Source organism: Pipistrellus kuhlii, unplaced genomic scaffold (assembly GCF_014108245.1).
Source record: "Pipistrellus kuhlii isolate mPipKuh1 unplaced genomic scaffold, mPipKuh1.p scaffold_m20_p_16, whole genome shotgun sequence".
Taxonomy (NCBI): domain Eukaryota; kingdom Metazoa; phylum Chordata; class Mammalia; order Chiroptera; family Vespertilionidae; genus Pipistrellus; species Pipistrellus kuhlii.
This window is the reverse complement of record NW_023425471.1, coordinates 5,210,976-5,236,239: the sequence shown is the minus strand read 5'-3', so window position 1 is coordinate 5,236,239 and position 25,264 is coordinate 5,210,976. Positions and strand designations below refer to the sequence as shown.

Genomic DNA, 25,264 nt, shown 5'->3' with positions numbered 1-25,264 from the left:
CAACTCCTTTTGTAACAGACATCACATGGTTTTCAACTAAATAGTATGTAAACCAATTAAAAGAAAGTTGCAGTTTCTGTGAAAATTAAGTGGGATGCTTTGGCAAGATTTGATGAAGGTCATGAGTCACTTTAAAAATGTGGCCATCAATTACACATGGGTTAGATAACATTAAAAGATAGGAGAGCACTGTAAAAATTTACAATTCTGCACTAGATGGTTTCATAAGTTGTCTATATTATTGTCCCACTTTCAAGAAACCAAAACTGGACCTACTGGACAGATAAGATGGATTATGAGTATGCTTCATACAAGAAAGATGACACTGAACTTCAGCCAGCTGATCCATACTCAGAAAGAAAAAGAAAAAAAGCCCTTGGCCCTACATCAAAAGACTGGCAAATAAATATGCTTTACAGCAAAATGTTTATGTGTACATTGTTATGAATTACTTACAGCTTTACCAATTTTTAAAATTAACTTTCCAATTATTGACTTCAATCTATCAAATAAGAAGCATTCTGCTAACGCTTTTCCCTTCAAATCTCTGCACAAAGGTCACCTCCTTCAGAAAGCCCCAAGAGTGCTAGCTGCCTCTTCAAAAAACCCTCAACTGCTGCTAGACCGCTGCTATGGGATTTAATCTCAAACCACTTTTAAAGAACAAATTCATTATAGAGAACCAAAATTCTATTAATATTTTCTTCTTTTGATCTTGATGCACTAGAAGTAAGACAAATGACCTCAATAAATTACTGCAGAGATTTTACAAAGACAGCATAAGGGAGAAACAGTAGTTGTCCAAAAGGATCTTGGAAGTAAGAAAGTTCAGGAAATATAGGATTTATCTTGGTGAAGGAGAAATACGTAGGAAACAGGTCAACATATTTGAAAACAAACCAAAGAAGAAAGAAAACATAAATATGAACCAATTATTTTTTAAAAATCCAGACATCACAGACAAATGCTAGGCTGGTTCTAACAAGGAAATTCTATTTGCAATTTGATTTTCACATTAATGATACATCAACTAATTACCCACTGCCACGTTTTATTATGTATAAAGAATCATTCATGAGACCAAGAAGTAAGTACACATCACAGTCTTTATTCATAAAGTAATATTGAGTTAATTAAACAAGGAGGCCATTAGACTGAGCTAGCTCTAATGCCCAAAGGCAAACCAAAACTAGGCCTTAAGCTAAAGCCAATCAAATAATTTCCTTTATTTGCTAACACACTTTCTCTATATAAGGCTTTCCCCCTGGCTCCTATCAACAAAGTGCTCCTAATCACTTCCAGTTTGGTGCTGCCCAATTCAAATTGATTTTTTTCCTCAAACCCTCAAAAATTTTAATAAAGCTTTGTTTATCTTCCAATAGTAACTTACAATTCAATTGTGAAGACTGGAATTAATACATTAAAACTTTGTGCCTAGAGGATTAGGACAATATAGGTGTTCAATCAAGGTTTACTGGTTTCATTAAGAGTTAGACGTTTCAAGATTGTAGTAAATACATCAAGACAGCAGGCAAGATGAGCCAGCTGCAAAAATGGGTGGAGTTACATTTAAGTTGTGTGAGCAAAAAAGAAGAGAGTATATTTCAGCAAAATTTGTTTTAAAACACTTGGGAATTATTATAAATAATGATAAGAATGATATTATATAATTTGCAAAGTGCTTTTATGTTTACCATTTAACTGGAAACCACAACAACCCAGTGCGTTAATTCACAACCCAGAGAATTATCCACTTGAAATAAAAAAAAGGTATCTGATCAAAATTGCACATTCTAAAAGAGAAGAAACCTGAGTATGGTTAGATTCAATAGGATTTTTAATGCAAAGTGAAGAAATTTGAATTTCAGCTTGTAAACTTGGGAATTTATTGTAAGTTTTGTTACAGATTTTTTTTTTTTTACAGCGACCGAATAATAAAGAAAAAAAAAAAAACCTACTTGAATTACAATAGTGGTAAACAAAATTCAAGGTAAATGCAATATTCACCATTTATTTATTCATTCATTCATTTCACAAATATTTACTGAGTAAGCAAGTACTCTATGCCAGTTAGTATAGCAGATATAGCAGATGTTACCAATACAGTATTGAGCAAAACAGACCAGACCCTGCCTTCATGGAGCTTAAAATCATAAGAGATGCAAAATATTCCAATAGAACAAAATATTTTAAATAAAAAAATCTGGTGACATACCAGATTTTCAAATGTAATAAAAATAATAACATCTAAAACATATAAATAGCATTTTGTACTAAGCAACTGGTCTACCTGCTTTATATTAATTTATTTCATCCTCAAAAAAAAAAACTTTTACTGTCCTTTACTACCAATGAGGAGACAAAGAGAGAAATTAGTTACACAGCCAGCAAAATGGCAGAACTGGAGTTCAAACCCAGACTATCAGGCTCCAGAAACCCCATACTTCACCACCATGCTGTATCCTTTAACAGATAAGGCATATGGCTTTTGGAACACTTCCATGATGCTACGTATTTTTATTCACATTATCACAGTTCATCCTAACACTTTAATAAAAGAAAGAAAGAAAAAAAAAAAGCAGTGCCAGAGTCATTAAATACCTTGTCACTGGTCACACAACTAGGAAGTGTCAAGGCCAGAATCAAACAAAAGGGTTTTTTCAATCTCCAAAGGCCTAGTTTTACTCATAATAGTATTTTACAAGACAACAGTTATTTGTAAGCCTTACTGAATGCATCCCAAGTAGAAAACTAAACTGGGAAAATCAAAAGGATGATGAAGAGATCTATTTAGAAAATTTTTGAAAAGAAGTGAATTAGCAAGTTTAAGACAAAATGGATTTCTCCATGTGCAGAGTGCACTAGATTCATAGATGTTCTACCATCCATGCTATATGGGGTCTTACTATTTTCAGTAACAGCCTTTACTTCACTATGACACCAACCCACTACAAAAAGCTAAATACAGAACTAACTCTGACTTATTTCATTAAAGTTTGTATATCTGCTAGTTCATCCATTAAAATGTTTTCCCCTCAAATCCCCAGAGCCTAATTATAATTGCTAATTTTTTCCTCCTTTACTAGAGATTAATTGAAAAAGCTGACTATTAACAGCAGAGTCATCCTTAAGAGTGCAACAAATGGGGCCATTTACCCTGGCCCCAAACATGGGAAACCCCTTGCAGCTGTTACAGGAACCACAGCTCCAAGGCAAAAAATGTAATCGGCAAATATAATCAGTATCAGCACAAAAATCTTCCTTTCTCATTATGGCTAAAGCAGTGTAGCATGTCTTCCAACTTTCAATGTCTTTTCTACCAGCCAATGAATCTGAAAGCTATTTTAATCACTTCAGCAGCATAAAATATAAAGGACGAGAGAAAAGCAGTAAGAAGTAGAGATGCAATTTAGGAATGGGCTTCACATACCATTTAATAAAAGATGACTCATTCTTTCAACAAATATTTACTCAGCACCGACTGAGGCTGGAAGTAATGGTCAGCATCCCGATATATCCTATTTTTTACCTCAGCCAGGAGTTGGACAGATCACCCTTCAAGGTGCCCATCTAGAAAGTGGAGCTAATAACTATTCTCACAGAAATGTCATGGATGATATGTGGCGCACCAACCTTTAAAGTGTTCTGTCTTCAAATAAAATAACAGTTTTAAAGAATGAAAGGTCTTCAAAACAGCATTTAAAAAAAAGCCTAGAAAGGTAAATATATATATTTACACACACACATATATATATATATATATATATATATATATATATATATATATATATACACACACATACACACACACACACACACACACACATACATACAGTAAGCTAATGTTTATCCCTGGACTGAAAGCAGCATTAAACATCTCTCTATCCCTCAGGGTATTTGGCATACTGACCTTCATTTAACAAGGATCAGTAAGTACATAAGATGGAGTATGGAGTACTGTCTTTATTTTAACAATCTGGCAAAGGAGAAAGAATGCAGAAAAGAACTAATATTTACTGCTGCCTATCATGTACTAAACAATGTATTGGGCACTTCATTTACGTTATTTTATTTAATTTTCACAGCCACCTTGTGAGGTACATATTAATAATCACAAATGAGGAGTTGATTTTCATTTTCCAAGCATCAGATGATAAATATAAACTTAAAAAAATGAGCAATGTATTCAACATTTGGCAGTTTTCTTATTTCATGTTAAAAAAAATAATCATATGACTCCTACAAGGGTATTTAAAAAAAAACACCTGTATTGACATGAAAAGAAAATGCACAAAGAAAAATAGAAATGGCCAATAATTAAATTTTGTGAATGTTCCACCTGGCAACTAATTTTTTTAAGATCAAATAAAAAACAGTAAGGTTGACCAAAATAATAAACATTTTTTAACTGGTAACTTTTTCTTTAGTCAAATCAGCATATTTCCTTTACATTCTCCGTAGGTGTGGCACACTCCCTCTTATCAATGGCATGTATCATCACCCCCAGTGATTCCAGGGGAGCATATAAGACAGTGTCCTAAGAAAATCACCAAAAATTTTCCTAAGGGTTCACATTAAAATATATTATTTGCCGTGATGTCTACAATAGAGAGAAAGGAGAAACCACATGAGGTACAGGGCACTGAAGTTCTGCTTGAAAATGGCTAACCAAACACACATGTTTACTTTTATTCCTACATTAAAAGCCACTGAAATAAGCAAATAAATATAAAAATAAGTCCAGAGCAGCCCTGGCAATGTAGCTGCTAGAGCAGATAGGCCAATAAGGAATTCCAAAGAGTTAGGAAGCAGGTTAAGATCCAATGGATGGACCCTGGCCGAATAGAGCATCATCCACATACAAGAACCAACCAACGAATGCGTAAATAAATGGAATAACAAATCAACATTTCCTTCTCTCTCCCTCTCTCATCAATCAATAAGTAAAAAAGATTTTTTTAAAAAGAAGATCCAATAGATAGTAAAACGCAACAGAGCTGAAGAACACACAACTTCATATAGGAAAATAAAGAGCTCTCTCCCAAAATACATATTTTCCCAGAACACTTCAAAAATAATAAAACTTAGGTAGCAGGAACTAAGAAAAGAAATGGCTAATAATAAACAACATACTTGAAGAACTGTAAAGCACCATTACCCATGCCCACTGCCTACTCTTTTTCAGCAGGACTAATACTAGCATTTATCCAGTCCTGCCTCTCTAAAATGATAGTTCGGACAAGGAACGCTATCCAGTAACATTTCTCCAGAGAAGTTAAGAAAGGTGACAATTATTTATAGCTTCCATAAGAAACAGGAGTCCCAATGGCTGGAAACTTTTGCGGGAACTTGAGGGTCTGCTGAATCAAGTGATGAAGGCTTATATCTGGATGTGTTGAGTTAGTATAGGGCTGGGGTGTTGATCTGTGAGTGCCTTGGGTGGGGCCTGGATGAGGCTGGTTGACCTATTAGGAAATGTCTTTTGTGTGAAGTGTATCATTGGGCATGTGGAGGTATTATTGCTATGAGAAAATGCTAAGTAACTGATTTACTATCTGAAAAGGGATTTACTATCGGGGAAAGGGAGGAAGGAAGAGACTGAACATAAACTGTGCACCAATGGATGAGGATGAGGGGGCAGAGGGTGGGGTGGGAACCTGGTGGAGGGGGGAAGAAACGAGGAACCTGTGTAATAATATGAACAATAAAGATTGATTAAAAAAAAAAAAGAAGAAAGAAACAGGAGTCCCACCAAAGAGCTAATGACCCACACACTCTATAGGATACACTGCATTTCAGGGCAAGGAGGCAGCATAAGCAAGGACATCACATTTGAAACAAAATTTTATGGGGAACTCTACATTCCAGAGCACAGTGTTTGAGGCAAACTCAGAAAGATGTGAGGTTGGAGAGGTAGATAAGCAGAGAACATACCAAAAAGCCTGATAGGCCATATAAGGGAATTCAGATTTTTCTCCTCCTGTCAGCTTGAGAGAACCACTGCAGGCTTTCAAGCAGGTCAGTGATAAGTATTGTACAAAATCAGGCCCAATTGGCGCGGCTCAGTGGTTGAGCATTGGCCTATGAACCAGGAGGTCATCGTTTCATTCCTGGTCAGGGCACATGCCCAGGTTGCAGGCTCGATCCCCAGTAGGAGGCATGCAGGAGGCAGCTGATCAATGATTCTCTCTTATCATTGACGTTTCTATCTCTCCATCTCCCTTCCTCTCAGAAATCAATAAAAACATATTTTTAAAAAAATTCTAAGGATGCAGTAAGGTTACTGAACCTCAGCACTACCGACTTTTTGGACCAGGTAATTATTTGATGTGGGGTTATGTTGTGCATTGTAAGATGCTTATTAGCAGCATCCCCGGCCTCTAGTCTAGAGATGCCATCACCACCCAGTTGTAACAACAAAAAATGTCCCCAGATACTGCCAAATGTCCCCTGGTAGCAAAATCATCCCAGTTGAGGAACACTGGGATACACAAAGGGGAGGAAGAGAGGGAATAACTGATGGGAAAAGATGCCGGTGCAGCAGCACTGAAGCTGAGGGGACTGGGCAAGGGACTGGCTTCGAACAGCAGCAGAAGCACCTCATCATCTGAGACAGGAGGAAAGAACAGCTCTGAGAAAAAGGAACTGATAAATTTGAACACGGAAGCAGAACCTGCAGAAAATCAGCCAGAAGGCCTTCGTGTTCTTAGTGGAATAGAGGCAAGGCTGTGTGCTAAGGGTGAGTGGTGATGATTCGGTGGCAGGTTTGAGAACAATGGCTAGGATTTGGAACAACAGAAGGGACTGGTAGCTGGTATGTCACACCACAGAAGACCACCATACTCCCTTTTCTTACTGGGAATGTTAAAACATAGAAATCATCTTCTTCATGCTGATTACAGTCATAAAGGGTCTATATGAATTTAATCCACACAATGGACTCCTCTGGGTTACTTAGGAAACAAATCCATTTTTTAAATAACATAGTTCCTATGAGATAATATGAACTGTTCTACATAATTAATGTCTACATGAGCATTTGGTAAGCAACCTTTAAAGTCAGAAGATGCCTGTGGTTGCAACTGCTTCCTGGTTCTTAATTGGATGAACTACTTCCTCATCAACAGTCAGGAAAACTAGAGTAGAAAGGAATGGCTGTAAAGACAAGAAACTTATTAAATGAGATTCTTCACAAGACAAAGACCTGCTTACTCCAGCCCTCTAAACCCAAGGGCTGCAAACTCAAATAATTATGGGACCAGAAAAACCAAATCAACTGCCTCAAGTCCATGCATGGGAGAGAAGCTGGAAGTGAACCACCAGCATGAAGCCAAGAGATATAAAGGGCTGCCCTTGGGTAAATGGGAGTTGGGGGGTGGGGTAGAAATGCTACATAGCAGCCCAGGGCTGTGCATAGGAGTGATCAAAGCAAAAGGGGAACCAGAGTCTTTGCTCCACTGCAGATATGGAGTCCAAATTCTCACCACTCTCAGGATATCAGAAACCCATCTGAGAACAGATCAGAAATACTTCAGAAGTAGTGAACCCAAAGGGTCCGCTCAGAGATAAATGCAAAGCCATCCAAAAGCACATTCTGCAAACCAGGCACCATCAAACAATTCCCAAATTGTCAGATGTTGCAAACCACAAGAGAAACAAGCAAAATATGGAGGGAGGGAAGAAAGGTAATGGGAGATTTCATTCCTCAAGAACTACAGCTAAGAATATAATCCAAGCATAACTCTATTTTTAAATGTTCACAGCATATGAACATTTGAAAATGAAAACGAAGTTTTGAAGAAAAAAAAAACACTGAAATTTTTACATTAAGAATATAGTCAAAATTTTTTAGTGAGAATTCTCAATAAATGGATTAGACAATAGACTAGATACAGCTAAAGAGAAATTAGTGAACCGTAAGATGGGTATGAGGAAATCACCCAGAAGTAAAAATAGAAAATATTAAAAGAAAACTTAAGCAATACAATGGAAGATACAATGAAAAACACCAACACATATCTAAATAATGGTTCCAGATATGGAAATTGGAGAAGTATTATTTTAAAAGATAAGTAGGATATTTTTCCACAGTTAAAGATGATGTAAGTCTTCAGGCTGATGGGAGCACGCCAAATAAAAGCAGCATACATAAATCCATATCTAAAGATATTGCGAAGAAACTGCAGAAGATAAAAAGCAAGGAAACATCTTAAATGCAGCCCAAGAGAAAAGATAATTGCCTGTGTACAAAGGGATTACATCTGAACTGACTAAAGACCACTCGTTAACAAGGCTTGTCAAAATGTTAGCGAAAGAGAAAGGAGCTAGGCCTGGAGGAGGTGTGACTCATGGCTCAGTGGTAGAGCATCAGCCTGCACACTGACGAGTGCTGGGTTCCTGGTGAAGGGTACCTGGGGCACAGGTTCTCCCCTCTGTCCCGGTCAGGGTGCGTGGTCAGGGTGCCTGCAGGAAGCAACCAGTTGATGTGTCTCTCACACGTTCCCTCCCTTCACACTTTTTTTTTTTTAATGGGAAGCACCCCATTTAATTTTAAGACTTAGTTTTGTTTTATATTTTATTGATATTTTACAGAAAGGAGGAAGGGAGAGAGATAGAGAGCTAGAAACATCGATGAGAAACATCAACCAACTGCCTCTTGCACACCCCCTACCAGGGATGTGCCCGCAACCAAGGTACATGCCCTTGACTGGAATCGAACCTGGGACCTTTCAGTCTGCAGACCGACGCTCTACCGCTGAGCCAAACCGGTTTCGGCCCTCCACACTCTTTAAAAAACAAATCAATGTTAATCTGGTGAGGATTAGCAAAAAAAGAGAGAGAAGGGAGCAAGACTGGCTTGGCCTGATTGAGTCTGGAAATTATAACCCACCCCTCTGCTCCCATTCCCCAGGGCAGAAGGAAGGACTGGCTTTCTAATCTCTCCAGGGAACCACCAGTCTGCTGCACACAAATTATTTGGAAAAGGGGAAGGGGAGATGTGGAAGAACCAGAAAGGGGGAAATTCCTTTCTGGGTGCATGTGCACTATTGAGCCAAGATGACGACCATTGATAACCATAAAGGGGAAGTATTCTAACCTGGAAAAAAAGACCAGATTGGATAGAGGGAGGACTCACCACAAGTCCATGAAGAGACAGGAAAGAGATTGGTTAATTTGAAAGAAAGCTTACCCCTTCCCAACCCTTACGTAATATAATCAAAGCTTAACCACGGCCATCTGGGTGGCATAAGGCACCTGTTCATTCGCCTGTTTGCACATGCTCTCTCTCCATGGCAGCTGTGCAGCTTCAAGTGTAGGTCTGTTGCAGCTGTGTAGGCTGGCAATCTCAGGGGGCCAAGCTTGGGTGGGCTACAAGTTCAGGCCTGGGTGCAGCAGTACAGGAACAGAGACTAAGCTATCCGGACAAGGACAGAGACTGAGCCAGACTAACCTTTGGCATGGACTCAACTACGAAAGCCTCTCTGATGCCCTGCCAATACCAGGTAATGGTGCAATATCTCTGGACCCTGACCTTATCTTCACCAAGGCCAGAAGATCTTACCATTACACCTCATTCTTCCATTCATGGGTCCCCAAAATGCTTTTCTTGCAACTCAATTTCCACTGGCAACAAAAACACAAGAATAGAGAAAATAATTGTCACCGCTAAGTTCTCAACATCATCAAGAGAAAAAGTAAAATAAAGACACTCAAAGGCTAAGGCCAAGCTGACTAACAGGCATTTAGTAAAAGAACTACTTAAGAACATTCTTTACAAAGAAAGAAGCTGAACCCAAAAGTTTAGAAATAGAGTAAATGAAGAATGGTGTGCAAAGAAATTTGAAAAACATGTTGATGCATTAATATTCACAATTTTATAGGCTTAAGGTGGCTTATACAAGACAAAACTAAAGCATAAATAACTAACATGGATGAGGGGATTGTGGGTTAAAAGATAAACCATTCTAAAATCTGTCGTATTTAGTAAGAATAATAATTAAGCTTAGACCAAGTTAAATGTGCCTGTTAAAAATTTAAGAGTAACCAAACTTCAGTCTTTCACCCTGGAATGTGAAAGCTGGAAGAAATATAGCAGCCCCTCTTCTAATGAAAAAGAGCTGGATTTCAAATTCATGACTTTCTTTAAATGCATCATAGAACCAATTGGCTCAAAATCTTAAGAGAGGCAGGACCTTAAAGAAGAAGAAACAACCATGTACTCTCTTGGGGTAGAGTGCAACTGGACTTCAGTTGGAGGTCAGCTATGACAATTGGCAAATTGATCAAATTCTGATGTGATTTGATAAAGAGACAGAGTAAAACCACCAGGGGAAACCCCAACCTCCTTCAGGATCTTCCTCCACCAATCTCACCAGGCACTCACGGAAAGAGCCCTTAGGACTGCCCATTGTGCTGCAGACCTGAGGAAGAGAACTTCAGCTGTGCCTCAAGAGCAAGAAATTGACCCAGATCCTATCTCCCTATCTCCACTAAAGAAAAGCTGGTATCGGTGAAAGCAAGTCCAATAATCGAGTCTATCCTCACTTAAAGCTTTCTTTGCCATTGGGAAAAGAAGCAGGCACCCTACTCCTGGGAGAGGAACAAGATTCCATCCCGAGCCCGCCAAAAAGTCTGGGGAGGGGCAAGACCTTGGGACACCCTGGCACATAAACCTGAGGTTTAATCCGAACAAAAGACCACACCCCACCACCACTTCCCACCTGCAAGCTAACCAACTTCCAGTGACAGGTAAATAGCAGAATATTACCAGTGGAGGATCAAAACAAGAAGACCCTCTGTAAGGGCACAGTTCAAAAGGGAGACCTGAAACTCAGAATAAAATAAATCAACTGCCAGCCTAAGCACCAAGTATCTCCATGAGAATTTGAAGCCTATATATACTAAGGGTAACCACAGCAACAACAAAATTCAAATCTAGCCCAACTCTTAACTAAATTAATTCAAATCACTGCAGGAAAGGTCTAGTAAGAAAAACATGCCCACTTACAGACATAAAAATAATGTACATTAGTCTCTAATGTTCTGAAAAATAGGTCAGATTTGCAACAAAAACATCACAAGGTATAAGAAATGGCAAAGAAAAAACAATACTCAAAAGACAAAGAATATACCAGAATGAGACACATAATCAGATGTTGAAAATATCAAGAATGAACCTTTAAATACTATGAGTAACATATTTAGGGCTCTAACCCAAAAGGAGAACAACATGCAAAACCAGATGGATAATTCAGCAGAGAATGGAAATTATAAGAAAGAATAAAATGAAAGTACTAAAAATGAAAAGCATAGTTAAGAGAAATCAGAGTGCCTTCAATGGGCTCTTGAGTAGACTCAACTCAGCCAAGAAAAGAAGACAGGTCGATAGAAATTACCCCAACCAAAACACTGTGAGAAAACAGAATGAAAACAATAGAACAGAACAGAACATTCAAGAGCTGTGGGACAATATCAAAGGTTCTAATATACTGATAACTGGGATCACAGAAATAAGAGAATGCAACAAAAATATGTGAAGAGGTATTGGCTGAAAATATTCCAAAATTATTGTAATATAAGACATCTAACCACAAGTCCCAGTGATCAGAGAACAGGAAGACCAATTTACAAAAAAAAAAAAAAAAAAAAGTATTGCCACCACTCAGCATCAACCCCACTTGAGAATGAATTCCATAAGCTCTGCCACTGCCATGCCTTAAAAAACAAAACAACATGCCGAAACTGGTTTGGCTCAGTGGGAAGAGTGTCGGCTTGCAGACTGAGAGGTCCCAGGTTCGATTTCGGTCAAGGGCATGTACATTGGTTGCGGGCACATCCCCAGTAGGGGGTGTGCAGGAGGCAGCTGGTAGATGTTCTTCTCTCATCGATGTTTCTAGCTCTCTATCCCTCTCCCATCCTCTATGAAAAAAAAATCAATAAAAAACAAAACAACAACAAAAAACAACAACATTATCTAGCCAGTGTTGCTCAGTGGTTAAGCTTTGACCTATGAATCAGGAGATCATGGTTTGACCCCAAGTAGGTAGGTAGGTGGGTTGTGGACTCGATCCCCAGTAGGGGGCATGTAGGAGGCAGCCAATCAATGATTCTCTCTCATCACTGATGTTTCTTTCTCTTCCTCTCCCTTCCTCTCTGAAATCAATAACAATATATTTTTAAAAAAACACGCCTGTCATAATGATCATCAGGTCATTAATTCAATTACAATTACACATGATGCCCAGCTCACAATGCTTACCTCTACATACAAGTCTCACTCCGTGTAAATGACTGGTCAAACCTAGATCACAAGCTTTTATCTTAGCTGTAAAAGAGATTGTGGATGTGAGTTTCCTGGGAAAGTGGGACCCATAATATGAGAAATGACCAAAACATAGGGTATTTAATAGTCTATTACCCATGATAAAAAGCAAACAACAACAGCAAAGCAACGCCCCCCCCGCCCCCATCTAACTAATCAGCTATTACTGTACAGAGGATTCTCTGGTGAAGACATTGCATTCCTGGAGGACCTTTCTGTAAGACAAATAGTTTACCTCAATGTGGTAACACCCTTAAAAGCAGCTTCCCAATCTGAGGGACATAAACAATAATGTGGGGTGTGTAAAGCAACAGGATAAGTAAGCAAACATCTTCACAGAATGTCTATTTTGTTTAATGGCAAGTAATATACAATGCAGATGTATATACACACACACACACACATTCATACACACACAGAGTTTATTATGGAATAGAGCTCATAACTTCAATAAATTCATGCAATAAATTATGAAAAAATCAAGAAAATGTCACCCTTATAGGTGTCAACTTTGGCCTCCCCTGTGTCTGCCACACGAAAGTGTTGGTACAAGTTTCAGAAGCCCCACAGTGAGCCATTAACATCTTTGTATGCTTAGCAAAGTCATACAGTATGTGGATCCAATTATAACACAGTTATGCCTGGTGGCTAGATATGGGGCAAGCATGTATAGAAGGTGATTAAAGAGAAAGAGCCACTAGGTAGATAGGTTCCTGACAGAGAAGAGAAGCCACTGAACAAGGAAGAAGGCACTGACAAGAAATGGGAAGGGGCAAAAAGGAGACGCTCTGCATAAGAGAAACATCTATTGAACTTTTCCTAAGGGCCAGGAAATGGGCTGGATGCTGAGGCAACAGTCAGCACTCTATGCCTCCATGGATCTTGCAGTAGAAAAACATTTGCCATCTGCTTATCCATTTTTTCCAGAGGTCCAACCCCTATTTAAATTCCTGACCTTAGTATTTCCTTCCTATACTCTCAGATAAAAGCAAAAATGGACAGGAAAAAAAAAAAGCCAAAAGATTGCCATAAAGAAAATCAAGACCCTATGATGTAGATGGGGCAAAAGCATCAAAGCAAGGCATGCAATATACAAATCCACATCATTTGTTGCTAATCTCCCAGCTTTATACGCCCATTCTTAGATTCATGTCTTTGAATATACCATCTGCCAAGAAACCTTTTCCCTCCACCTGATATCCTGGGCCTCCTTTAAGACTTTTCACAAACACTCAAGAATCATCACCTTTTCCAGTCCCCTTAAGTCTGCGGTGAGTACACCTCTTCTTGCCTAGAGCACCAGGACCCCGTGTTTCCATCTAAACATGCATATCATCCTACACTTTAGCCACTGTTTTCTGCTGGATCACAAACTCCATAAGGGCCCATCAACACAGCTTGGCTTTATTTCTCCATCACTTACCATGATGCTGACATCCTTTCAGTTGCCTGAATGACACTTGACACCAAGATACCCTAACCATTAACCTATCACAAAGTCAGCCAAAGAAAGACAAGGATGGCCTTCCTTTCCCGATCCTGCACAGAGCGACAGGCTTGAAAGCACAACTCTAAATCGAGGGCAGGATTTTGAATGACAGAGAACCCACTAGCACAAAAACATCAGTTTCAAAGTCTGAAATCTGAAATGAGGCAACACTTTTAAAAATAAACGTCCTGGGCTAGATAGAAAGTGAAAAAAGTAATGACACAAATCACGGCAAACTCTTCAAGTTATCACCAGGAGAAGAAAAAAAATAAAAGATGAAAGCAACAAAAATACAGAGCAGGTATAAAATGGTTCAGAAAAGCCTCAGAACTCAAGGACAAAGTGAGCTAAGTTAGAGGCTGCATCAAAACGTCGATTTCAAAGGAAATATTTGAAGAAGGATGTGATGATGTGGATATTCTTTGTATATGTGGAGGGGAAAATGGGCAACAGTATTCCAACCAGACACAAACTAACAACCTATGAAAATTATTCCAAAGAAGACCCAAATGATTGCTTGTTCAATCAACATGGCATACAAAAATTTAGCATGGCTAAAGATTTCCAAAAAAGAACTAGGCATGTACCGTGTTTCCCCGAAAAATAAGACATCCTCTGAAAATAAGACCTACTTACAGGTTTCCTTCTGAGTGAAATATAAGGCATCCCCCCGAAAATAAGCCCCCCCCCCCAGGCTCTGTCTCAGAATGCTATTGCTAAACATGAGAGATTTGGTCCACTGATTCTGAAAGAAATGGAGTCACAAGAAATTCACCAGGAAATTCAGGAATTGGATTGTTATGATGATGTTCCAGAAGATGATGACATGATTGTCATTGAATAAATGAGTAAATTCTTGATACTGTAGGATTCACAGTTTGTCTGGTTTGTGTTGACAACTACCGTACTACCGTATCGTATACAGGTAATAAATTTCCTTTATTTTCATTTAACAATAAATGTGTACCGTATTCTTCTTCATGGAAAAATAAGACATCCCCTGAAAATAAGACCTAGCGCATCTTTGGGAGCAAAAATTAATATAAGACACTGTCTTATTTTCGGGTAAACAGGGTAGGAATATCTACTGTAGAAGGAGAGAAAATAGTGCTTTTACAATTCTTTTATATATACAATCTCACTTGAACATAAGCTCAGCAGAGACCAGTTTAATATGAAAGATGACATGGTCACAGAATGTGAACCAGATTTGAAAGTGGTACCCTTGTTAAAGATTAGTAATCTTAACATTAATAAAATTCTCTAGAAACATTGTAGGAGCTGAAAATAAGATTCAATTAACTGGGAATAGCATAAATGCTGAAAAATATTAAACTAGACCTAAGACATTGTATGGGGGGGTAAAGCAATTTAATGTTAATATTTAATGAAACATTTCATTAAAACATTAAATACCTTGAGCAGATTAAAGGTATCTGGGGGGTGTGGGGGAAGGCCCAGCAGAGTTTTAAGTTTCAATATGAAAGAGAACTAAAACTGTTAGAAAAAAATGCCAGAACTGGTTTGGCTCAGTGGATAGAGCATAGGCCTGCGGACTGAAAGGTCCCAGGTTCGATTCCGGTCAAGGGCATGTATCTTGGTTGCGGGCACAAACCCAGTGGGGGCTGTGCAGGAGGCAGCTGGTCGATGTTCCTTCCTCTCTGTAAAAAGTCAATAAAATATATTTTTAAAAAATTTTAACTCAGTTATAAACAGAGGTGGCACTCCTAGTTAAGGTTAACAAAATTCCATTGTTTTTATAGGAATTACCTTTAATTTTCTGAAGGCTCCTCCTTAATAAAAGAAAAGGAGGAGCCTTCAGAAAATTAAAGGTAATTCCTATAAAAACAATGAAAAGAGTATCACAGATGCAATTGCAAAAACTTTATTTTAATATTTGAGAATTACACCAGTATTTTACCTTGCAGAGATTTGACCTTTTTTGGTAAATTATCAAGGTTCCTATTGAGCTAAAACTCTTGTTTTTTGTGGCATTTCATTTTATGTCACATCCCTTCAATAGCTTCCTAGGAGACTTAAGACAAGTTCAAAAACCCAGCAGCTGGGCTTTGTTAAGTCTTTTCAAGATTTGGCCCCTGCCTACTTCTCCTTCATCACCAGCTTCTCTACTTCCCAGCCATTGTGGATTTCTTCAGTTCTTTAAAAGGTTCGTTTTTTCAAAAGCCTCTCTCTCTCTTACCTTGCCTAAGGGCATCTGCACCTTCTGCCAGGACAGCTTACTTTCTTAACTGGACCATGCCCTTCTCATTCTTTAGGTCTCCCTTAAATGTTACCTCCTCAGTATGGCCTTCCTATCTGCTCCCCTAGGATAGATACCCCATCCCTACCCTGTTATGTACCCCCCTAGTGCCTTGTACCTCTCCGCTTCCACCTCAAGACAGTAAATTAGCCCTGGCCTGTGTGGCTCAGTTGTTTAGAATGTTATCCCATACACCAAAGGGTCATGGGTTCGATCCCCAATAGGGGTGTTGTGTACCAGAGGCAACCAATGGATGTCTCTCCTCCCTCTCCCTCTCCCTCTCCCTCTCCCTCTCCCTCTCCCTCTCCCTCTCCCTCTCCCTCTCCCTCTCCCTCTCCCTCTCCCTCTCCCTCTCCCTCTCCCTCTCCCTCTCCCTCTCCCTCTCCCTCTCCCTCTCCCTCTCCCTCTCCCTCTCCCTCTCCCTCTCCCTCTCCCTCTCCCTCTCCCTCTCCCTCTCCCTCTCCCTCTCCCTCTCCCTCTCCCTCTCCCTCTCCCTCTCCCTCTCCCTCTCCCTCTCCCTCTCCCTCTCCCTCTCCCTCTCCCTCTCCCTCTCCCTCTCCCTCTCCCTCTCCATCTCCATCTCCATCTCCCTCTCTCCATTCCTTTCTCTATCTGGAACCAATGAAAAAATATTCCTTTGGGTGAGGATTAAAAATAAGAAAAAAGTACTGTAAACTATTTGAGAGCAGGGTCTACTTCCCTTTTATGTATCCAGCCTCTATCACAGTCTGGCACATAGTAGACACTCAATCAGTATTTACTAAATGAAGGACAGATCCTCAGGATCTAGGACAGGCAGGTAATTTTAGAAAGAAATCATTGATAAAGTATGACACACCAATTTGCACAAAATTAGCTTTTGTCTACCTCAATTATTTTCAATTATTAACAATTAAAAGGAAACTTTCTTTTCCTGTGAAATGCTACTCGTAAATTTTAGTGGTAATATTATTCATCATAATTACTAGCAATTAAAGTTAATACGTCCCACAAGAGGCTGAATAACCAGGGTAGCCTGTGTGGATAAATTCTAGGATATGTCATACTTGAACCAGCTTTTGTAATCTCTGAGCGATTCCATCCATCAGGAAGCCAGTTTCTACTCTTGGGCAATATCGGGGTAATTGAGCAAATTAAAGTCAATACATTTTTCTTCAACTATTACTTATCACCATTTTTCATCTGCCATATCACATGAGTATGGCTTAATCTAATTATTGTAATACAACCTTACACTGCCAAGAACCTAATTGGTATGCATAACAAGAGACCTAAAAATTGCAACTTACCTAAAATAATTTAAGACAGTTTTTAAAAAAACACCCGAAATCATAATGTATTCGTCCATACGTTTTGTTAACTTCCAGAGACCAAGCTATTACTTTCAAAAATCACTACAAAGAACTCAAAAGTAACAACAGCTCTTAAGCAGTTAAAAAAAAAAGTTATGATTGAATTTACAGTAAACTATTAATGGTGTTGTGTGCAATCTGTCTGTTATTAAAAATCCAGACACAAACTACCACACACGGAGTTATTGATTTACCTGCCTGGCACTTACAAGTAAGCTCTTTCCATCCAGAAATGTCCATCTAAAAGCAATGAAAAGTTAGAGTTTCCAAAACACTTTACTTCCAACCGAATCATTGGATTCCTTAATTATGCATACCCCAAAATTAATATCCCTTAGCTATCTTATCAGCAGAGTCCATCTACACATAGAACACTTAGCAAAGGAGGGCACAGCGAATTGGTGCACACCATCGAGAGTAACAAAAAAGAAAATGATGCAGGCAGGAAGAAGTAGCTACCGTACCTTGCAGGTTAAGCTCTTTCCAAATCCCACAACAATCCAGTCTGAAGCAATGGAGAAAGCAGACAAGGTGTGCAAATACCTGAACTGAATGAAGTCTACTCTATGGCATGAATTTCTCAAGGGGGATTCGAATAATAAAATGCACAATATTATTATTGGCTTAAATTTTTTTTAAAAAATATTTTGCCTATGATCTTAAATCTTAAAGGAATTTTTTCTTGCCCAATACTTATATTACTTTTACCTTGATTCACCCCACACACACACATTTCCAACATATCATTAAGACCACTGTATTTTATTTGCTGGTTTTAAAAAGATCAAAACAAAAAACAAACAAACAAAAAAAAAGACCAAAACAAAATCTATACCATTCGCTGTACTGTCCTTTATATTCTACTATATATTATGTTTAGGCAAAAACATTTGAAAATACAAAAAAATACTAAGAGATCGTAATATGTATAAGGTATTTTTAAAAGGTATTTTTAAAGATCTACGTGATCCATCTATCAGTGCCTGATGTTAAAGGGGTCTACGTGGAAGCAAATAAGGTAAAAAAATGAATGTTGCAGGGGAGATCTTTTCGGGCTGATGGAAATGTTCTAAAATAGGACTGCAGTGACATCTATTCAACTCCATAAATTTCCCTAAAAAATCATTTAATGATACACTTAACACAGGTAAATTTTACGGTATGTAAAATACACCTCAGTACAGCTGTGAAAAATTCTTACTGAAAACTCACACTGGGTAAAGAAATCCATAAGAACATATATAGACCCCATCTCTGTAGAATAACTTTCCTGCTTTGACAAGATGATTTCCAGCCCTGAGATCCTATGATATTCATCACTCTTTTCTAACTCAATAAAGTCACAAAAGTGATTCTCGTCAATTACAGAATAGGAAATTAAGACTTTTCCCTCCTTAACCTGAATATCTGAGTTTTCCTATGGGCTAAGCAACCCTTTAGCTCTCTTAGTGATGGGTCTTGTTTAAACACATGCATACATAAATACATACATAAATACGTGTACACACGCACACACACACACACACACACACAATCACAAGAAGCTTGAAGTAATAGAAAATTCTACTCTCAAGTAAATAAATTTTTGTCAGAGTCCAACTTCTTTGCATTAAGAAAAACAATAATGTATCTCTGCAGACTTCACATCTAGAGTTTAGTTCACTTTCAGGCGTCTTCAAACTGGGGCCCGCAGAGGAGTCTGATCCGGCCCGCCAGGTTTTTTGGGCAGTGAGCGCAGCCGAGGTGTTACAGTAGGAATTAGTAGTTCATATAGTCCGGCCCTCCAGCTCTCTGAGGGACCGTGATCTGGCCCCCACTTTAAAAAGTTTGAGGACCCCTGATTAGGTCATTATACTGTATTTACAGAAGAGATACCATCTGTAACTTGTAATGACTGCCATTTCACTTCAAGAATACATCAAACCACAAAATTGAATTCAAGAAATATCTTCATAGCCTGGCTGGTGTGGCTCAGTGGTTGAGCACTGACTCAGGAACTAAGAAGTCGCTGGTTGGATTCCAGGTCAGGGCACATACCAGTATTGCAGGCTCGATCCCCGGTACGGATCCTGCAGGAGGCAGCCCATTGATGATGCTCCTCTCTCATCAATGTTTCTATCTCTATTCCTTTCCCTTCCTCTCTCTCTCAAAATCAATAAAAACATATTTCAGCCGAAGCCGGTTTGGCTCAGCGTTCGGTCTGCGAACTGAAAGGTCCCAGGTTCGATTCCGGTCAAGGGCATGTACATTGGTTGTGGGCACATCCCCGGTAGGTGGTGTGCAAGAGGAAGCTGGTCGATGTTTCTCTCTCATCAACGTTTCTAACTCTCTATCTCTCTCCCTTCCTCTCTGTAGGAAAAATCAATAAAATATATTTTTAAAAAAATAAAAAATAATAAAAACAGATTCCAAAAAAATAAAAGACATATCTTCATAGCCTTCATTAGTGTAGCAAATTTAATCGAAGTCAAAAGTATAATGGAACATGCAGAAACATGAAATACCAAGTGGTTAACTAAAAACAGCCATTCATGTTGGGTGAAAATAATTTGGTATAACCTTCATTTTTGAAGAAACAGAACTAATGAGCCTGTTAGGGAAATATGACTTCCAGGCGTCCTGTCCAGCGCTACTGACGGATCTGAGTCCAGCCTCTCACGTGATTAAAGATTAGGTGGCCTGGCCAATGCAGCCTGTGAACTCCAGGAAGCATGTTGATATCTTTAGTGCCACCCCAGGAGTGGAATCAGATTCTAAAGAGAAGCAGAAAGCATGGTTTTGAAGAGCACAGGTTCAAGTTCAAGTCAGACCGGTTTGGATGGAAGTTTTGCCTCTGATGATGACTAGCTAGGTAATCTGGCAAATTATTTTCTCTCTCTGAGCCATTTCGTCAAGTACATACAGGAAATAAGAGATGTGAGAATTCACGTACACGCACATATTCACGCAAATAAATTATCTGCCACTGTATCTGGTATTCAATAAGGCCCGATAAATAGAATATTCTAACTTATTTATTACAGAAGACTGCCCAAAGGAGAGGCCATACCGAAAACTTGACCCTAATTAGCATTATCTTAAGCACAAATATTTCTAAATACATAAAGGGCATAATTCAAAATGTTGACAATTTCAGAGATCTAAATGGGCTAGACACTTTTTAAAAAATATATTTTATTGATTTTTTTACATAGAGGAAGGGAGAGGGATAGTTAGAAACATCGATGAGAAACATGGATCAGCTGCCTCCTGCACACCCCCCACTAGGGATGTGCCCATAACTAAGGTATATGCCCTTGACCGGAATCAAACCTGAGACCCTTTAATCTGCAGGCTGACGCTCTATCCACTGAGCCAAACCGGTTTCGGCTGGGCTAGATACTTTTAGTCTAATAAATAATTTTTTCTTAATACCCAAATCTGAACTGTCTAAATATTATAAGGCTCTTCAAGTAGAAGGACCTCACTCGCAGCTTTCATACCCAACAACAGATCTCAGTATTAAGAAGTGTACAAACTCCAATGAGAAATGACGCCAGACCTTTGGGTAATCCAGTCATTCACACACTGTTCTATATTTTAAAAAAATAATAATGTCTAAAAACTATCAAGAGCCGAAACCGGTTTGGCTCAATGGATAGAGCGTCGGCCTGGGGACTAAAAAGTCCCAGGTTCGATTCCGGTCAAGGGCATGTACCTTGGTTGCGGGCACATCCCCAGTGGGGGGTGTGCAGGAGGCAGCTGGTCAATGAATCTCTCTCATCGATGTTTCTAACTCTCTATCCTTCTCTCTTCCTCTCTAAAAAATCAATAAAATATATTTAAAAAATAAAAATAAAAATAAAAAAACTATCAAGAATTTGGATTCAAACACTGATGCATCACCAATAAAAAAATTCTAACATTGAAGTTAAGATTGAAAGTAAATTGGAAAAACTTCCCAAATGAAGAGTTTAAATGCAGTCTTTCAATTGCATTATTTTCATACTCTGAAATATGTGTTCCAACTGACATCATCATCAGATGATGAATGTTTGAGACTTTCTCCTCTTCTACCAAGAAATGAGATGCTGCCAAAAAATCAGAACTTTAGAATCTAAAATTATAAAATCCTGAGGAAACAGCCTTTTCTACTTAAAAAGAAACTTAATTTTAACTCCAAATGTTGCTGCTCCTGTACCAAAGTTAAGGGTTACCTGAAGGATCGTCCTCGCATTTTGGATCTATGCATGTGAATTAATTTGTCCTTAAACACCTTCTGCTATTATCTGACATCAATTCCTTATATGAAAAAGTCATATCCCTGCACTATCTGCCAGCACACCTTCTAATAGCTAGAAGAAACAAAGCAGATAATCACCAAAGTTATTAGAATGGGAGGAGAGAAAAGATAAAATTTCAACAGACACAGGGAAGAAGGCTTATTTTTTTCCCTCTGCCCACTTTCTTAAAATGTCCTACAGTCAAATTCTCAAGTATAGCTGCATGTTCTATCCCAAAGTAAATTGAAACATAAATCATAATGAAAGGTTAAATTCCTGCAACGGAAGCCACTGTCATTTCCAACAATGCAACTATTGTTGAGTCTCCCCAGATTCTTGGATGCAGTGCTGAAGCAAGGGTGGAGGGTAAAAGCATACTTGAAGTAATTTCCCCACCTCTGTATTTCAGTTTGTCATGTAACAATGCCGCACCTTCAAAATAGAAATACCACACAAAATTTGCTTCTCGTTAAATAGACTGCCTTAGCCCCATGCAGCATATCTGGAACAGAATACAGCTGATTCAAAATCGGTCAACCTTCTATTACTCATCAATGCGAGATGGCTGGGCAATTTCCCTCAACGGGAGGCTTTTCTTTAAGAATCCTGGGGCACACTGTAGGTGCCACACTCTGGTTGAAATAACTCCAAGAAAATTGCAAGGAAAATAATGGCAGATTTAGCCCAGGGAACTTGAATAAGTAAAAATCAAAAACCTGAGATAAAGGGGTAAAAAAAAAAAAAATCCCTACCTCAAACCACTAAACCATGAATAAATCATACATCTGAGCAGGAATAAAAAAAGAAATCCTCTCTGGAGAAAGAATGTTTATTTCTAGTTTTATTTTTGAAACAATGAGGCTTAGGAAACATACTGAATAAGCAAACTTAAAATATTAACCATATATACATATATATATGTATATATGGTTAATATTTTAACCAATATATATATCAAATTAATAGCTGCATTATGTTAAAAAAGGCAAGACAATTCAGAGAGATTTGACGCTGTCATCAACTGAAGACCCTCCAACTCCTCTGAAATGGTCGATTATTTAGCACTCTTGGACTGATTAACTTTATTTAGCATGCATTTCGAGTTCTATTATTTAATACATCCGAACTGATTTTTTTTTTACCCTAATTAGGTTTCCTTGTACTTGTGAAATGCTCAGCATACACACTGTACTGGCATCTTTAGTTCTACAGCTTCTCTCTCCTGGCTCCTTCCCCCTTCCCCCCCCCCCCCTCCAACCCCCCCTCAAAAAAAAAAAAAAAGAAGATATTCTTCCCAAATGTTCTCTGCATTTGTCAACAGAAACACCCACTGGTGGTGTCAAACTGGTCATACCGCTGCAGGCTTCCTTACTCCTGTTCCAGTGTCAACGCCAAAAAATGCTCAACCCTAAAATAGTACTTTAAATAACGAAATGAAAAGGATGGCTAAGGCACTCAACTATCATGTTCCCAAAAAGGCGCACGCCTGTTAAACATGTATTATTAACAAACTCTAATCGGGTTGCTAAATATAAGATTATACTACCCCCCTCCGACACTAAACAGAGACAAGTAAACATACCTTCTTCGCATGTTATGAATAAGATATCTTAAACCCTTAAAGAAATTAAGAACAGATTTACATCTAAATGTCATTGACATAGAGTCCCATCGCCTCGGTAATGATGCCTTTTTTGTAACCCTACAGCGAGAAAGGAACAAGCTGGAACTGCTCCAGCAGATGTTACCTAAAAGGAAAACCCTCTCCTATACATATGTATGTCTCCTGCTCCAGTCCAATGCTCTCCAACAAATTAATCCGTGCAAGCTTTCGCATTAACCACAGAACCATTGCGTCCCAACAATCCGGATTCGGATGCACGGAGAGAAATGATTCTGTGTCTGCGAGACTTTCCAAAAGCAGCTTACATCTCAGCCAATTAAAATAGATCGTGTTCCACAGAACGCCGAGCTGCGATTGCTGAAATATCACAGCGCCCCGTCTAATCTGAGATACTAGGGTTAGGCTTTTCTTATTCCGGCATCTGTGCTTTTAACACTCCAGCGAAGCGAAAAAACAAAAAGCTCCCGGGAAGATCTCTGCCTTTGCACGGAAATATGCTCAGGTTATTTTTTCCCCCAACGTGGGCACGAGGCGAGTGGATGCGAGCAGGACCTGTTCGTTCGGGGAGCTGATTGCAAACCCCAGGATTGAATAGCTAGGAGGGTACAAAGGGTGCGAAGCGCTGGGAAAGGGCCAATTCTGCTTCCCCCCAACCCCAGCCCGATCTGCCAGCCTTGAACTTCACAGCGACGCGTGAAACTTGTTCCGGGGAGGCCGGGGGACACGCGGGGCAGGTGGCGGGTCCCTCGCCCACCCTTGCGGGCGGCCAAGGTCAGCGGGTCCCGGGCTCGCTCGGAACTCCGGCGGGGGCTCCGCGCGCAGGCTGCTCCCCGGCGCCCGCGGAAGGGGCTTCTCTCGCCGCAAGCCCGAGGGAGCGGGCGCCGCAGGGGCGGCGGGGGCGCCGCAGACCGGCCGCCGAGGGGAGCCCCGGGGGGCGGCCTCGACTCGCAGCCCCTCCTCGCACCCTCGGGTCCCCTCACCCCAAAATACAGCCCTGGAGGCGCGGCGGGGAATCCCTTCCGGGGGTGCAAGGGAGCGCGGAGAAGGGGCCACTCCGGACTGGGGCGCCCTCGCCGAGTCGCCCTGTGCAGGGGGTACCCGCGCCGCCGCCCCTTCTCCCGCCTGCCCGGGAGGACCGGGTGGGTCCCCTCTCCGGGGAGAAGTTGGGAGGTGCGGGCCGAGGCGCGGGCAAGGGCGGGCGGGCGGCGGCGCGACTACTCACCCGGCAAGTCCCCCACCTCCGGCCGGGGGACCCGAGAGCTCCTGAGGCCACGGTCGCCGCTTTACCTTCCCCAGCGGCAGCGACAACTAATCGAAACCTCCAGCCCCGCCCTCTCGCAGGAGCGAACGCGCAGCCTAATTCGCTAACGGCCCCGCCCCGGCCGTCTGCTCCGGCGAATGGGGAAGCTCCTCAGCCCCAGCCAGGTCCCGCCTCCGTCCCCGCCTACTTCTCACGGGAGCCAATGAGGAGAGCGCGCTCGTGCTCGCGCGCGTGCTCGCGAGCCCCGCCCGCTCCACTCGGGCTCGGATCCCCGGAGCCAAAGCCCGCGGGCTCCTTGTGGAAGCTCGCCTGCGCGCGCACGCGCGCCGCGCCTCCCCGCGCGCGGGTTCCGCCGCGCCGCCGGGCCCTAGCAACCTGCGCCGGGCGGCTGCGAGGGGCGGAGCCCGAGCCGCGAGCTGCCGGGGAGGGAGGGATGCGGTGGGGGGGAGATCGTGACTGGGAAAGGGGCGGCTGCGGGGGTGGAGGGCCTAGGAGGCCCGGGAATCCGCCTGTCACTGCGGAAAAAAGGGAAATCCTGCCTGCAACGCAGCTAGCCTTGCCTCCCTCCGGAGGGACACGTGTGGGGGCGCGGGGGTCCCGGAAGATTGGGGACGGCACATTTGCAGCGGGAACCGAGGCACTGCTGGAGAATAAAGGATAAAAGACGGTTTATCCCTGTCGTTGGTTTAAAATA

At 40.6% G+C, this 25,264-nt stretch overlaps 1 protein-coding gene across 2 annotated transcripts in view; it reads right to left on the bottom strand.

Moving 5' to 3' along the window:
* Positions 1-24,648, bottom strand: part of CDKL5 (cyclin dependent kinase like 5) — a 143,535-nt gene extending 118,887 nt beyond the window's left edge. For both annotated transcript variants that reach the window (XM_036439589.2, XM_036439590.2), the window contains exon 1: positions 24,532-24,648. The gene's annotated coding sequence lies outside the window, so the exon portion shown is untranslated. The remainder of the gene's footprint in view (positions 1-24,531) is intronic.
* Between the last annotated feature and the right edge of the window lie 616 nt (positions 24,649-25,264).